Source organism: Moschus berezovskii, chromosome 23, assembly GCF_049115385.1.
Source record: "Moschus berezovskii isolate FMDL1 chromosome 23, NW_MosBer_1.0, whole genome shotgun sequence".
NCBI classification, from domain to species: Eukaryota; Metazoa; Chordata; class Mammalia; order Artiodactyla; family Moschidae; genus Moschus; species Moschus berezovskii.
This window is the reverse complement of record NC_142482.1, coordinates 56,861,337-56,877,227: the sequence shown is the minus strand read 5'-3', so window position 1 is coordinate 56,877,227 and position 15,891 is coordinate 56,861,337. Positions and strand designations below refer to the sequence as shown.

The following is a 15,891-nucleotide window of genomic DNA, read 5'->3' as shown; positions in this document are numbered from 1 at the left end:
CTGCTTGTTACGAATAAACCTTTGACTTGACTGGTCTATAAATCAAGCTCGCATTTGGTAGAACTACCTCCCATTCCCCTCATCTACCTACTCTTCCGACCCAAGCCCATCTGTCACACTGTTTCTGGCTGTCAAGTTCAGTTCAGTTCAGTCCTGTCTGACTGTTTGCACCCTCATGGACTGCAGCATGCTAGGCCTCCCTGTCCATCACCAACTTCTGGAGTTCACTCAAACTCATGTCCACCGAGTCGGTGATGCCATCCAGCCATCTCATCCTCTGTCGTCCCTCCTGCCCTCAGTCTTTCCCAGCATCAGGGTCTTTTCCAATGAGTCAGTTCTTCACATCAGGTGGCCAAAGTACTGGAGTTTCAGCTTCAGCATCAGTCCTTCCAATGAATATTCAGGACTGATTTCCTTTAGAAATGACTGGTTGGATCTCCTTGCAGTCCAAGGGACTCTCAGGAGTCTTCTCCAACACCACAGTTCAAAAGCATCAATTCTTCGGCACTCAGCTTTCTTTATAGTCCAACTCTCACATCCATACATGTCTACTGGAAAAACCATAGCTTTGACTAGATGGACCTTTGTTGGCAAAGTAATGTCTCTACTTTTTAATATGCTGTCTAGTTTGGTCATAGCTTTATTTATTTATTTATTTATTTCCTTTAGGAATGACTGGTTGGATCTCCTTGCAATCCAAGGGACTCTAAAAGGTCTTCTCTAATACCACAATTCAAAAGCATCTGTTCTTTGGCACTCAACTTTCTTCATGGTCTAACTCTCACATCCACATACGGACCTTTCTTTGTTGATAAAGTAATGTCTCTGCTTTTTAATATGCTGTGCAGCTTTGTCAAAGTTTTTCTTCCAAAGAGCAAGTGTCTTTTAATTTCATGGCTGCAGTCACCATCTGCAGTGATTTTGGAGCCCAAAAAAATAAAGTGTGTCACTGTTTCCATTGTTTCCCCATCTATTTGCCATGAAGTGATGGGACCAGATGCCATGATCTTAGTTTTCTGAATGTTGAGTTTTAAGCCAACTTTTTCACTCTCCTCTTTCACTCTCATCAAGAGGTTCTTCAGTTCCTCTTCACTTTCTGCCATAAGGGTGGTGTCATCTGCATATCTGAGGTTATTGATATTTCTCCTGGCAATCATGATTCTAGCTTGTGCCTCATCCAGCCTGGTATTTTGCATGATGTACTTTGCATATAAGTTAAATAAGCAGGGTGACAATATACAGCCTTGATGTACTCCTTCCCCAATTTGGAACCAGTCCGACATTCCAAGTCCAGTTGTAATTGTTTCTTCATGATCTGCCTAGAGATTTCTCAGGAGGCAGGTAAAGTGGTCTGGTATTCCCATCTCTTGAAGAATTTTCCACAGTTTGTTGTCATCCACACAGTCAAAGGCTGTCAAGGTCATCCCCTTTTGAGTATGAGGCCCAGTGTACCCACAGGACTATTAGAATTAGCCCTTAAAACTTAGGATGAATGCTGGGTCTATTTTTAAAAGATAATTACAATCCATCCAGGGCTAAAGGCAGTCATCCCAGCGTTTTATTTATTGCATTGGTAAGCAGATGGTCCTCAAAGTGTTTAAGCACATTTGAACAGGCAAGATCCATTATTTATTGCAGGAGATGGCGAACAGAGAAGGAACTTAGCGAGGGCCACTGGCAGGTACGGAAGGATGGGAACATCGAACAAGCAGGTGGCCCCTATGCAGCCTGAGAGAAAGGTATCTTCTTGTCACATTAGCTTCCTAGTTACAAAGCTGTTGGACCAGAAGAGCTTCCTGTGTGTGTAAAAGGGAACCTGTCTCTTTTTGCTTTGCCAGAATTCACTGGCAAAGGCGCAAGTTTAAAAAGGAAGGGGCGGGGGCAGTAAATAACCTGGTGTCGGTGATAATCAAAAGGCTGGTTAGATTTAGAATTTAGAATGTGATTTCGATCTAGAAAGTGAAGTTCCAGAAAAGGGATTCATTCGGAAATGAAATGAGCAAAACACCACTCCGTTGCGAAAGAGTGCGGCGCCCGCCCGCATATCCGCTCGTCCTCGCGGGCTCCCCTCCTTCTTCATTACCGATGCTCTGCGCTCTTTTGATCTCTGCACTCCTTTGTTTCGGCTTCCCAGGCGCCGAGGAAAACCGGCCAGCAGTGAGCTCTCCAGCGCCCGGGCCTCCGTCGGCAGCCAGCCCCTCTGGCTCAGCCAGCTGGACCACACGAATTAGTCCAGCGCTTCATCACCAACCCTCTGCCTCTCCGCACTCCGCTCCGGGTAATAAAGGCCCAGGCGAGGGCCGCGCGCCTTCTGCGGCGGGGTCTGCGGAGCCGCGGGGTCCCGCCCAGACCCGGGCTCAGCTCCGCGCCGGGAGGGCCGCGTCGCGTCTTCCTCCCACCGCCGAGCCTCCGTGTCCACCGGCCGCCGCGGTCCGAGGACCCTGGGGCGGGCGGCCACGGCGGACGCCGGGGAGCCCCCCGGAGGGCTGGGGTCTCCCGCTCGCCGAGGGGACGGAGCCGGCCAGGAACCGGCCGGGAGAGCCAGCCCAGCCCAGTTGCCGTGCTGGGATTGGACCTCCGGTTCCGTGGAAGCGGCTCTTGTTAATGGGCAGTGGGGCCTGGGGACGAAGCAAGGCCATTCTAACAAGAGGCTGACAAAAATAAATAAATAAAACAGACCCTGGGCCAGGTGGGGAAAGCCACAGGGTGGAATCTTTAAAAAAAAAAAAAAAACCACCATAAAGTGGCCCCTCTTCAAGAGTCACATGTCGGAATAAATCATGATGTTAATTGCAAGACCCTTTCCCCTGTGAGTATAAACCCTAAGTAAGTGTCTGCTCAACCTTCAGGGGAAAGGAGTTCCAAGTTGAAACTGCCAAAGACAGCAAATTTTCTCGGCAGAATGTTTGCCTTTTTCAGGAAGAATCTGGCTCCCAGGCATTCTGTCTGGTTGGGGGTTGGTGGGCGCTGACCCTAAACTCAGTGCCTTAGATGGCCTTTTATTTTTTTTTCTTTTTTTTCTTTTAATTGGAGGCTAATTACTTTACAATATTGCGGTGGTTTTTGCCATACATTCACATGAATCAGCCATGGGTGTACATATGTTCCCCATCCTGAACCCCCCTCCCACCTGCCTCCCCATCCCATCCCATCCCCCAGGGGCATCCCAGTGCACCGGCCCTGTCTCATGCATGGAACCTGGACTGTCGATCTATTTCGCATATGGTAATATACATGTTTCAATGCTATTCTCTCAAATCATCCCACCCTCGCCTTCTCCCAGAGTCCAAAAGCCTGTTCTTTACATCTGTGTCTCTTTTGCTGTGTCACGTATAGGGTCATCGTTATCATCTTTCTAAATTCCATATATATATGCGTCAGTATACTGTATTGGTGTTTTTCTTTCTGGCTTACTTCACTCTGTATAATAGGCTCCAGTTTCATCCACCTCATTAGAACTGATTCAAATGCATTCTTTTTAATAGCTGAGTAATACTCCATTGTGTATATGTACCACAGCTTTCTTATCCATTCGTCTGCCGATGGACATCTAGGTTGCTTCCATGTCCTGGCTATTGTAAACAGTGCTGCGATGAACATTGGGGTACATGTGTCTCTTTCAATTCTGGTTTCCTCGGTGTGTATGCCCAGCAGTGGGATTGCTGAATCGTATGGCAGTTCTATGTCCAGTTTTTTAAGGGATCGCCACACTGTTCTCCATGGTGGCTGTAGTAGTTTGCATTCCCACCAGCAGTGTAAGAGGATTCCTTTTTCTCTGCACCCTTAGAGGGCCTTTTAGGGTGACCAAGATCTCAATGTCATAGAACTGTAAATACATTTAAGAAGATTTGGCTAAAGACACTAACATTTCCAAGATAACACTGCTTTAATGTAAATTAAGGGGAATAAAATGATTTCTGAATGTCTCTCAGTTGTGTCTGACTCTTTGCGGCCCCATGGACTGTAGTCCAGCAGGCTCCCCTGTCAATGGGATTCTCCAGACAAGAATACTTGGAGTGTAACCATTCCCTTCTCCAGAAACTGGAGTAAGTAGCCATTCCCTTCTCCAGGGATCTTCCCGACCCAAGGATCGAACCTGGGTCTCCTGCATCTGCACTACAAGCCAAGTCTTTACCATCTGGCCACCAGGGAAGTCCTCTAGGAAAGGTTAAAATTGATGTGCAGTCCCCTTTTAAATCTAGATTAAGATTTTTTGTTTTTTGAACATTCCTGGTCTAAGTATTATAAGCCAATCTATGAAGGGAGAGGGTATGAATAGACCCAATGGTAGCAGCACTTAGCAGAGAGGGAGCTCTGGGGTAAGAGGTGGGGTACCTTCCTTTTCTGCCTTTCTACCCTCAAATTGCTAAAGGACTGAAACAACAGAAAGAAGTTTCTCTGGTCCCAGAAGCCTAGACTGCAGCCTTTAGATAAAAATATCAACAGCAAAACACTGCTAAATTAATCCACCTTCTTTTGATTATTGATGTCCTACTGTTTTGTGCCGGAAACAACATACAAGATGCATCAGTCATTTATAAATTATTCGTTCAGTTATTTGGCAGCAGTGTCTTTCCATTTATCAACTGATAAATGTACAAAAGATAAGAAGGGTAATTTTACCGCCCCTGACACTTACCTTTGACATGATTTTCATATTTAATAAGGGAAAAACACTAATGAAATATGTTTGACAACACAAAAAGCATCACAGATTAACACCAGTGAAGTGAGTCATGGCTGTCTGCTGTCCCTTCTATGGCCAGGACCTCCTAGAAATTTCAGCAGCTCGCTCCTGTTTCTTGCTTGAAGCTCTCAGCTATGCTTGCCCAACAGAACTGGGCATGACTGGGGGTTTTGCTTTGTTTGTTTTTGTTATTTATTTGTTTGGTCTGAATATTTCTGCTATGTGCCCTAAACAGAGGGGGACACTGTTTATATTTGGGGGTTTTGGCAGGATGGTGGTCCGAGTGGTTTTATTTTAGAAAATGCATCTGCCAGGCAAACTGAATGGGTGTATAGGGAAGGGATTTCCCTGGTGGTTTTGTTATTTATGCCAAAGCCAGCTCCCTTAGCGCTCATGCCAGTCTCTCCCCATGATTCTTGACAAAAGTTGCAGTGGATAATCACTTGACTTCCCACCTCTCCATGATAACTGGATCTTATCTCTGCCTGCATCTCACTAACCTTCTGCTTGCCTTTCCATTCTATTCCCCTTCCCTAATATTCAGATGTGGGGAGACATAGTAAGGAGCAAGGACACGGTTATCAGATGACCCTCCAGGGACTCATCTGGGGTCTGGGTTTGTGGCCAGAATTGTAGCCAAATGGATAGGGCTGCAGAAGTTGAACTACTGACTCCGGCCAGGTCAGAACAGGCAACAGCAGCAGCAGTTTCCTTCATGCTCCCTGACTGCTTTATTTAAATGCTTCTCCTAACCTTCCCTGGTAGCTCAGTGGAAGAGAATCTGCCTGCAAGGCAGGAAACACAGGTCCAGTGCCTGGGTCAGGAAGATCCCCTGGAGAGGAAATGGAAACCTGCTCCAGTCTTCTTGCCTGGGAAATCCCATGAACAGAGGAGCCTGGCGGGCTAGCCCATGGGGTCAAGAAGAGTTGAACATGACTGAGCAACTAAACCGCCACCACCTACAACTAAAGCTTCATCCTCACAATTTTGTAAAATATATAGACATGTTCGAGAATAACCTAAACAGAGTCCAGAAGTGAGGTCAGATTGACAGTTTTCATTTGGCTGGCCTCTGGGAGAAACTAGGGCTATAAGAAGTCATCTAATTGTAGAGTAGCTGATACTAGACATGAAGCCAGGAATTCAGGAATAATACCAAATAGGTGAATTTATTAGGATCATCTAAGTCAGGTACATGATAATGTTTGTAATCAACAATGTTATATAAATATTCATTACTATTTCACTTTGAAGACTGTGATTTCCTTGAGTAAAGGAACCAAATTATACTCACATTAGCATCCTCATAACCTAGCACAATGTCAGGCAATTAATATGCCTCCATGGTAGCTCAGCTAGTAAAGAATCCTCCTGCAATGCAGGAGACCCTGGTTCAATTCTTCGGTCAGGGGGATCTGCTGGAGAAGGGACAGGCCACCCACTCCAGTATTCTGGCCTGGGGAATTCCATGGACTGTGTACACTTCATAGGGTTGCAAAGAGTGGGACTCAAGTGAGTGGCTTTCACTTTCACTTCAATAAATATATGTTTCATATATTCAGTATTTATTAAGGGCTTGCTATCTGGTAGGTACTGTGTTAAACACTTAGCATGAATTATTTTATTTCATCAGCTTCACCATACTATCAAGATTAGTTCTCAATACTATAAATCATTTAGAGGTTAGGGAAGTAAGATTTAGGAAGGGTAATTTTCTTAGGGTTCCACAGAACTAAAGGACAGAGCTAGAGTGAAAACACAATCAGCTGTCCGAGCCCACACACACCACCTCCTGGGCTGAATATATAACACTGGAAATGTGGAAGATGGATGCTGGGTCAGGGAACCAGCATAAAGCTGGTTTGATGCTTTTACTAACTCTCTGGTTCGTTAAGTTTCTCACGTATTATCATCCCAGGGAACTACAGCGGGAACCTCTGGAGGTATATAGAAAATGAAATGCACAAGTCAAACCTATACTTTTGTCTTTATAATGTTAGGAGGGAAGTTACAGCAATAAGTAGAAAAGCAACTTTAAACTGCTTCTTCAATAAATCATTTAGAGTTGTAATACAACTCTAAATGCTTTCTTTAAATACTAACTCCCAATGTATCAGGACGAGATGCCAAATACAAAGAAGGTCAAGCCCTTGGGAGAGAACGCCGTTGGCTACAGATCTCAAGCAAGACCACCAGTGGGTACAGTTCTTCAAGGCAAGTGGTCCTGCCCTAAAGGAAAAACCAACTACCATGAGTATTGTTTATCTACTGCTGTGTGATGTTACCTCTAAACTTTGTGGCTTTGTCGTTGTTCAGTTCCTAAGTCCTGTCCAACTGTTTTATGACCCCAGGGACTGTAGCCCACCAGGCTCCTCTGTCGATGGGATTTCCCAGGCACGAATACTGGAGTGGGTTGCCATTTGCTTCTCCAGGGGATCTTCCTGACCCAGGGATCAAACCTGAGTCTCTTGCACTGCGGGAGGAGTCCTTCCCACTGAGCCCCCAGGGAAGCCCTAGTGGCTTGAGCCATCGTCATTTATTGTCCCACAGGTTCTGTAGGTCCGGGATCTGGGCGTGGCTTAGCCGAGTCCTCTACTTCAGAGTCACTCCCAAGCTGCAGTCAAGATGTCAATCATCGTGTCAGTTTATGTTATGACCTCAGCAGATTGGTCTTAGGATAAAGCTTACATTTTCATTATGAAAAAAACAATTTAAAGGAACATATTTTTATGAAAGCATTTTAAAGAAAGACGTAAGGTGACTTTTCCCCTCCTGCCTTCCCATCTGTCCTTTCATTTTCAAGTCTCCAACCTTGGCATGTGCCTATCAGTCACATACTGGCGAGAGGCTGAATGAGGTCACATCCGGTCATTAGTTCTGCCAGACTCAGGACTGAATAAATATAGATCTGATCTATCCCCAAAATACATGGAAAACAACAGGGTCACCATTTGTGAAGCTAATTAGGTGGCATATTTTTTTTCCGCCTCTGCTTCTAAAAAGAAAATGTACCATTTTATGAAACCAAGACAGAAAGGAATTCATGCTGTTGTGGTTAAAATTTGTGGGTGAAATGTTGTCATTATAACTTTCGGGCTGGAGGCAGGTTCTGAAGCCTCTGTGAGCCTCAATTTCCTAATCTATAAATTGAGAATAACAATAGATGGAGTTCTGTTGAAGATGAAAGAACTGGGCATATAAAAGACAGTGAGTGAATATGCTTTCTTTTAACAAAGTCATCTTGTCAACCTCTAAACTGAAGCCTGGGCAGGAAGGCATTCTAAGGTCTGTTTCTCTCTCACTCCTTCCCTCTTCCCTGGTAGGTGAGTCCAAGCGTCCATGGATCATATGACAGCTATTTTAATTATAAGTTTAGGTTCTTGGAACGGAAAACAAGTATCATGAAAACTTGACTCTGTGAAGCAAAACCTGAAAAATTGCAGTGGGAACAAAAATTATTCTAGTGTTTCCTGGTGATGACATACTCTTTAGAAGGAGGATCATCTTAAAGGAACAGTGTGTGGATCAAATCTGAACTATGCCTCTGCTCAGCAGATGTAGGTATATCTTCTTTCCTGTTATGTTTGCCCAGCCAAGTTCAAATTATGAAGAAACATACAGGATAGTTCTCCTTAAACAAGAAAAGCTTATGTGTATATATTTCATTTATGCAGTCACTGAGTTTAAAAATTAAGACCTACACATTCCATTGTAAACTTTCAGCCTTTAAAGATGATCTCTGCCTACCTGAATGAATTGTAATATATAGTAAGATTTTTTAGGACTTAAATATACGGAAACAATCCAGTTTTTATCAATCCGAATTTAGGCTCCTTATTCTTTTTCTTAAGTATGTGACGTGGGGAAAAAACGATAGTTACTCAGTTGTGTCTGACTCTTTGTGACCCCATGACTATATCCCACCAGGCTCCTCTGTGCATGGAATTTTCCAGGCAAGAATCCTGGAGTGGGTTGCCTTTTTCTTCTCCAGGGGCTCTTCCTGACACAGGGATCAAACCTGGGTCTCCTGCGTTGCAGGCGGATTCTTTCTGAATCCCTTAAGGAAGCCCTTAAGTATTGTTGTTGTTCAGTCACTCAGTCATGTCTGACTCTTTCCAGCCCCATGGAATGCAGCACGCCAGGCGTCCCTGTCCCTCACCATCTCCCAAAGTTTGCTCAAACTCATGTCCATTGAGTCGGTGATGCCATCCAACCATCTCATCCTCTGTCGTCTCCTTTTCCTCCTGCCGTCAACCTTTCCCAGCCTCAGGGTCTTTTCCAATGAATCATCTCTTCACATCAGGTGGCCAAAGTATTAGAGCTTCAGCTTTACCATCAGTCCCTCTAATGAATATTCAGAGTTGATTTCCTTTAGGATTGACTAGTTTGGTCTCCTTGGAGTCCAAGAGACTCTCAAGAGTCTTCTCCAGCATCACAGCTCGAAAGCATCAATTTTTTGGTGCTCAGCCTTCTTTATGGTCCAGCTCTCACGTGCCCTTAAGTATAATGGCAGCCAAATGAAACCAAGGTGGTGATTATGGCCACTCAAACTTAGGCTTCCCTGATAGCTCAGTTGCTAAAGAATCTGCCTGCAATGTAGGAGACCCCAGTTCGATTCCTGGGTTGGGAAGATCCCCTGGAGAAGGGAAAGGCTACCCACTCCAGTATTCTGGCCTAGAGAATTCCAAGGACTGTATAGTCCATGGGATCCCAAAGAGTTGGACATGACTGAGAGACTTTCACTTTTACCTTACTTTATACTTAATAAGATGATCCTGAATTTTTGTCTCAATCCTTTAGACTTTTCTTGACATGTGATTTTCACTGTACCACAGAATCAAGTCCAAGTGCATCAGGAGATCACTTCACCTTTCCAAGAAGTTCATTTTCAAGGGTTTGTTTTTTTATCTCAAGCCAAATTGATCATATATCTCCCCAATGTCCATGCGTGCGAGCTATCGCTCAGTCGTGTCTGACTCTTTGCAACCCCATGGACTATAGCCCACCAGGCTCCTCTGTCCATGGGATTCTCCAGGCCAGAACACTGGAGTGGGTTGCCATACCTTCCTCCAGGGGACCTTCCTGACCCAGGGTTCGAACCCATGTCTCCTGCGGCTCTTGCATTTCAGGAGGACTCTTTACTGCTGAGCCAGGGAAGTCTGGGGCATTGTGAGGCTTCCTTAGTTAAGGTTTGTCAGATTCTCAGAAACCTTCAGATGAGAGTTGCCACAGAAGTGCCAGGTGGTAATTACTGTCATTTATCTCGCTCTCTTTGGTTCATAAATAAACTTAGAATTTTCACAGAATCAAAGTTTCCCATGAAATGTGGGGTACCACAAGCAACTTACCTTAAAAATATTTAGTCCCTTCTTCAATGATATCCAATTCTATGTTCTATTGGAAGCACACCCAACAAAAAATTGCATGTGAACGTGTTCTCAGCAGACAGACCTTAGAATAGTGACACCATTTGTTGTTGTCCAGTCTCTCAGTGGAGTGCAGCTCTTTGTGACCACACGGACTGCAGCACGCCAGGTTCCTCTGTCCTCCCACATCTCCCGGAGTTTACTCAAATTCATGTCCAATGAGTCAGTGGTGCTATCCAACCATCTCATCCTCTGTCATCCCCTTCTCCTCCTGCCTTCAATCTTTCCCAGCATCAGAGACTTTTCCAATGAGTCAGCTCTTCATAGCAGGTGGCCAAAGTGTCGGAGGTTCAACTTCAGCCTCAGTCCTTCCAGTGAATATTCAGGACTGATTTCCTTTGGGATGGACTGGTTTGATCTCCTTGCAGTTCAAGGGACTCTCAAGAGTCTCCTCCAACACCACAGTTCAAAAATATCAATTCTTCGGTGCTCAGCCTTCTTTATGGCCAACTCTCACATCCATACATGACTACTGGAAAAATCATAGCTTTAACTAGATGGACCTTTGTCAGCAAAGTCTCTGCTTTTAAATGATCTGTCTAGGTTGGTCATAGCTTTCCTTCCCAGGAGCAACTATCACATTCCCAGATTAGGCCCCACAAATCCTTCCCGCTTTCTTGGTATCCCTTTGCTTCTACTTAGCCTGTTTCCATTTCCATAAGCAATAATGGTTCAGAAATAAAACATACACTGTGATTCCACTTTTCAGTTACACCTCTAGGTCAGGTATGTGACTGTCTTTTTCATATTATTCATCGTTCCGGTGAGGGCACTTTTCTTGCACTTGTTGATTTTACTGGTTTGTGTGTGTGTGTGTGTGTGTGTTGTCGCTCAGTTGTGTTTGGCTCTGCAGCCCCGTGGACTGTAGCACACCAGGCTCCACTGTGTGTGGCATTCTCCGGGCAAGAATACTGGAGGGAATAGCCATTCCTTTCTCCAGGGGGATCTTCCCAACCCAGGTCTTCTGCATTGCAGGCATTCTTTACTGTCTGAGTCACCAGGGAAGACCCAATGTGTGTTAGGGCATCTGTGAAGTCACCATTTTGGAAACAACTGTCTGCTGCCACAAAGAAAGTGAAACTGAAGCCGCTCAGTCGTGTCCAACTCTTTGCGACCCCGTGGACTGTAGCCCACCAGGCTCCTCCGCCCATGTCCAGGCAAGAGTGCTGGAGTGGGTTACCATTTCCTTCTCCAGGGGACCTTTCTGACCCAGGGATCGAACCCAGGTCTCCCGCATTGGAGGCAGACGCTTTAATCTCTGAGCCACCAGGACTGTCACAAAACTGACCATCAAATGAATAAGTCCCAGAGTCACTGAGCTCCAGAGCCTGCCTCATTCTGCGGCAGCAGGGGTCACATCTCACTTCCTTTTGAAACTAGATTATAAGAAGCAAGGATTCAAACAGGACTGGAGCTTAAAGGTCACCTGAAATAGGTCTGAAAGCCAAGCACACCTGCCAACATATGACTGGAACGTCAGAAAATGGAAGGAGAGACGGAAGCTGGGGTTCTGAGACTTGCAGAAGTCTACAAACCAGACTGAAAGAATGAGAGAAGAAAATGCATTTTGGGTCCTCTGCCTTCTGCTTGGACGTTTTCAGATGCTGTAGTAAAAACCAAAGAACTCTCTCGGGCCCATCTAACCCTGACCAAAACTGATTTTCCATCCAGCAGCTGCTCAAGCCCTGGGTTAGCTCATGCCCTGTGTCACCAAGCGCCTTTGCTAAATATGGTGCCATCACCCGGGGGGCCCTATTTTTAAAGTTTCCACAAGAGTGACTATACTCTTATTTCTATCTATCCCAGAGTTTTCTTTTGTTTGAAACTGCAACCTCATTTTTCATAATCTCATGAATGAAAAACAATGAATATTTATTTTAGAAAGATTTGGGCTTATGGAAGTGGCCACATTTGTTGATTTCTTAAATAAAACTAAAGTTCTCTCTCCATTACTGTATGGTAAACCCTAGGGCTCAATTCAGATAACTGTTCTGTGTTTCACCGCCAACAAAAACATCCGTTTTTGTCTACAGTCACCATAAACCAACCACCCTTAGAAAAACCTGCTTTGTTGTCCTCAAGGAGCTATTATTGTTCAGAATATTTTACATGTAAGTGAACTCTGAGCGCTGTTCTTCTTTTTTTTATATATGTAATTTGTCACTGAGAACTTCCATTTTTATTTATTCTTCCTCTTTTAGCACCTGAGTACTTATGGGATCTGCGAAAGTACATATTGAAATATGCAAATAGTATATAGCATGTGAGTGTCAGATGCATGGAAATTAAATCAAATACAAGGGGGAAAAAGAAGCAGAGTGCATTAAAGCTAACTTTATGGCCCCGAGCTGTAGATAAATTGTGGTCTGTGGTAGTTAAACAACAGCTGTTCAGATTTAAAATAAAATTATGATAAGGATCCCCAGAAGATAACACTTCTTGAGGTAACAGCATTTACCTAAACGCATCTGTTAGCAGCCAGCACTGACAAGAGTGTTTATGTGAGAGTTGATTCCCATTTTTCTGCTTCATCCTATCATTCCCGTTTCCAGTGGGTAGCGGCTCTCATGCAGTGAAATCGACGTTCAGGTTCTGGTACGTCCTTTCCTTCCTTGTCCAGGCAGGTAAATTTCTGCGCCTCGCTGGTGGTGATCCACCGTACCAAGGGATTGTCCTCGAGGAAGACAACACAGCGCCATAGTGCAGGGGAGGGAACAGCGGACTCAGCCTTTTAGCCGGGGTCCACCCTGTCAAACCCAGGCAGCCTTGTACTCTTGGTGAGCAGCCTCTCTTTAAGAGCTTTACACCCAATAAAATTTAAACGTCTATATATTTTTCTTCATTTATTGTGCAAGAGTTTTATTGCAGACGCATAGGAAACCACCCAGATGGAATTTTGAAGAGTCGAAACTGCCATTTTCCCTCCACACCTCAAATCTGTCCCACTTCAAACCAATCTGCTTATTTTTCTCTTTCTCCTGATATGCTCCATCCTTTGTTCTCTTTAGATCTTAAACCCTGTCCCCCCATCACCCTCACCACAATCATATCCGCCAAAACACGTGGTCCATAGCAGAGAGGCCATATACCTAAAAAGATACCTCTCCTCCTATATGTTCTTTAGTAAATAAAACATTTGTCCAAGTCAAAAGAATGCATAAATTCTTTAAACAGCTTGTATTTTATTTGAAACATGATATCATTTTATATACTTTAAGGATATTCAAGAAACCAGTTTTGAACTGAAAATTTTCCCACAAAGCTACAAGTCTACACAGAGATAAAATCTACGCGTAGAAGCGGCCTCTTAGTATGCCCTGGTGCCAAGGAAAATCTTAATGAAGGGTTTTCAAATACACTTTGAAACACTTTGCCTTTTTCACATGAACTTTTTTAAAAAATGGGTTAGTAGGGAAAGATTATTGTTATTAAAGTAATAGCAAACTTTTAGAAATAAAATTAACTGTAAAATCTGTCAGTGATTTACAATATTACGGTTTGGGTTTTGAGAGTTTCACTTTTTTGAGAATAAAAAATTTCTTTGTTGATAATCTTATCATTTGCTTTTTATTTTATGGATAAACTTTCCTCTGAGCCATGGCAAAGTCCATCTGACAATCAGTTTGGGTAACTTAATTGAAAATGTATTCTGCAAGGAAGCTTAACAATAGAAAGATACACATCTGTTTATATTTAGCCTAATGTTAAAGAAACAAAGTAGACTAAATGTGCAACTGGATTTAACGTACAGGAAACGTGAAATGCAACTGGTTCATATACATTCACTAAGTTATTATGAGTTGCTTTAAAATACCATGAGCTTAATGTGCTTGAGATCCTAATGAATCCTCAGTGTTATTCACATGTAAGCTAAACAAATGAATAAATAATTATTGACATCATGTGGAAAAAACTGGTAGTAGAGAAAGAAAAAACATTTAATTCTCAAAAAGTGCAGTTGTCCTCTAGGACAAGAAGACTATTAATAAAAATCTGAAAAAGAATAGATACATGAATATGTGTAACTAAAGCAGTTTATTGCACACCTGATACTAACACAGCATTGTAAATCAACTGTGTGTGTGTGTGCTTAGTCGCTCAATCGTGTCTGCCTCTTTGCAACCCTGTGTATTGTAACTTACCAGTTTCCTCTGTCCACGGGAGTTTCCAGGCAAGAATACTGGAGTGGGTTGCCATTTTCTTTTCCAGGGGATCTTCCAGACCCAGGGATCAAATTCACATCTCCTGTGTCTCCTGCATTGCAGACAGATTCTTTTTACCACTGAGTCAATGGGACATCAACTATACTCCATATACAATTTAATTTTTTTAATTATTGTTTTATATTAAATATACAAATATAACCCTTACAAGTAATTTTCTTATAGATAAATTATACTTTTCACAGTTGTTAGCCAGAGTTTACCTTAATCTAAGTGTTAAAAAAAACTGAGACAAAATGTAGTCTGCTTTAAAGGAACCTACCAATTTGTATATTAGAAAATAAAAGCTGTCCAAGAGAAGAAAACGGCTTTGCTCAGAGTTTATAGCACCCTGCTGGTAGCCTGCTTAAATAGCATTAGGAAAACAAAAATTCTCTGCATCAAAGACAAGTAAAAATAGATACCGCAGACTGGGATGAAACCCATATAACTCAACGGCTTCATATCTAGAATCTATAAAAGAACTTCTCTGTTATAAACTGAATGTTTGCGTCCTCCCAAAACTCACAGGTCAAATCCAAGACCAAGGCAATGGTCTTAAGAGGTGGGGCTTTGGGGAGGTAAATAGGTCATGAGGATGGAGCCTTCGTGAGTAGGATGAGCGCCCTTCTAAAAGGGACCCTGGAGAGCTAGCTCCCTTTGTCTTTCTGCCACATGAAGTTCCAGCAAGGAGATAGCTTTCTGTGACCAGTAAGTCAGCTCTCACCAGACACCAAACATGCCAGCACCTTGACTGTGGAGTTCGCAGCTTCCAGAACCGTGAGAAATCAATTCCATTGTTTATGTCACCTAGACTATGGTATTCTTTTACAGCTGCCTAAACAAACTAAGATGCTCTATAAATCAACTCTATTTTTTTTACTATTTTTTAACTATAGTTGGTTTACATATTGTGTCAGTTTCAGGTATACAGCTTTAAATTCTTTTCCGTTATAGGTTATTAGAAAATACTGTTTATGGTTCCCTGTACTATGCAGTAAACCCTTGCTGTTTATCATTTTATTTATAGCAGCGTCTGTCTGTTAATCTCTATTCCTAATTTATCCTTCCTCCAACCCCTTCCCCCTTTGGTAAGCAAAAGTTTGTTTTCTATGTCTGTGAATGTGTTTCTCTTTTATAAATAAATTCATTTGCATCATTTTTTTAGATTCCACATATAAGTGATATCACATAATGTCTTTATCTGACTTAATTCACTTATTATAATGTTCTCTAGGTCCATCCATGTTGCTGAAAATGGCAATGTTTTGTTCTCTATTATGGCTGGGCAATATTCCATTTTATATATACATATAAAGAAGATGTGGTATACGCATCCCAGTATGTATATATACACCATACCTTCTTTACCCATTTATCTTCCAGTGGATGCCTGGGTTGCCCCCATGACTCAGTTACTACGAACAGTGTAGCTATGAACACTGGTGTGCGTGTATCTTTTCAAATTAGCATGTTAGTGTGTCCAAATTTTTTCTTCTTATAAAGATACTGGTCATACTTCATTCCCCTGTAACCTCATTTAACCTAAATTACCTTTTTAAAGACACCTATGTCC

General features: G+C 43.0%; 1 long non-coding RNA gene across 4 annotated transcripts in view; it reads right to left on the bottom strand.

The window, feature by feature from the left end:
- Positions 1-15,891, bottom strand: part of LOC129543119 (uncharacterized) — a 55,738-nt gene that overhangs the window by 17,554 nt on the left and 22,293 nt on the right. For all 4 annotated transcript variants that reach the window (XR_008683239.2, XR_008683242.2, XR_008683243.2 and 1 more), the window contains exon 3: positions 14,256-14,367. This is a non-coding gene — a long non-coding RNA (uncharacterized LOC129543119). The remainder of the gene's footprint in view (positions 1-14,255; positions 14,368-15,891) is intronic.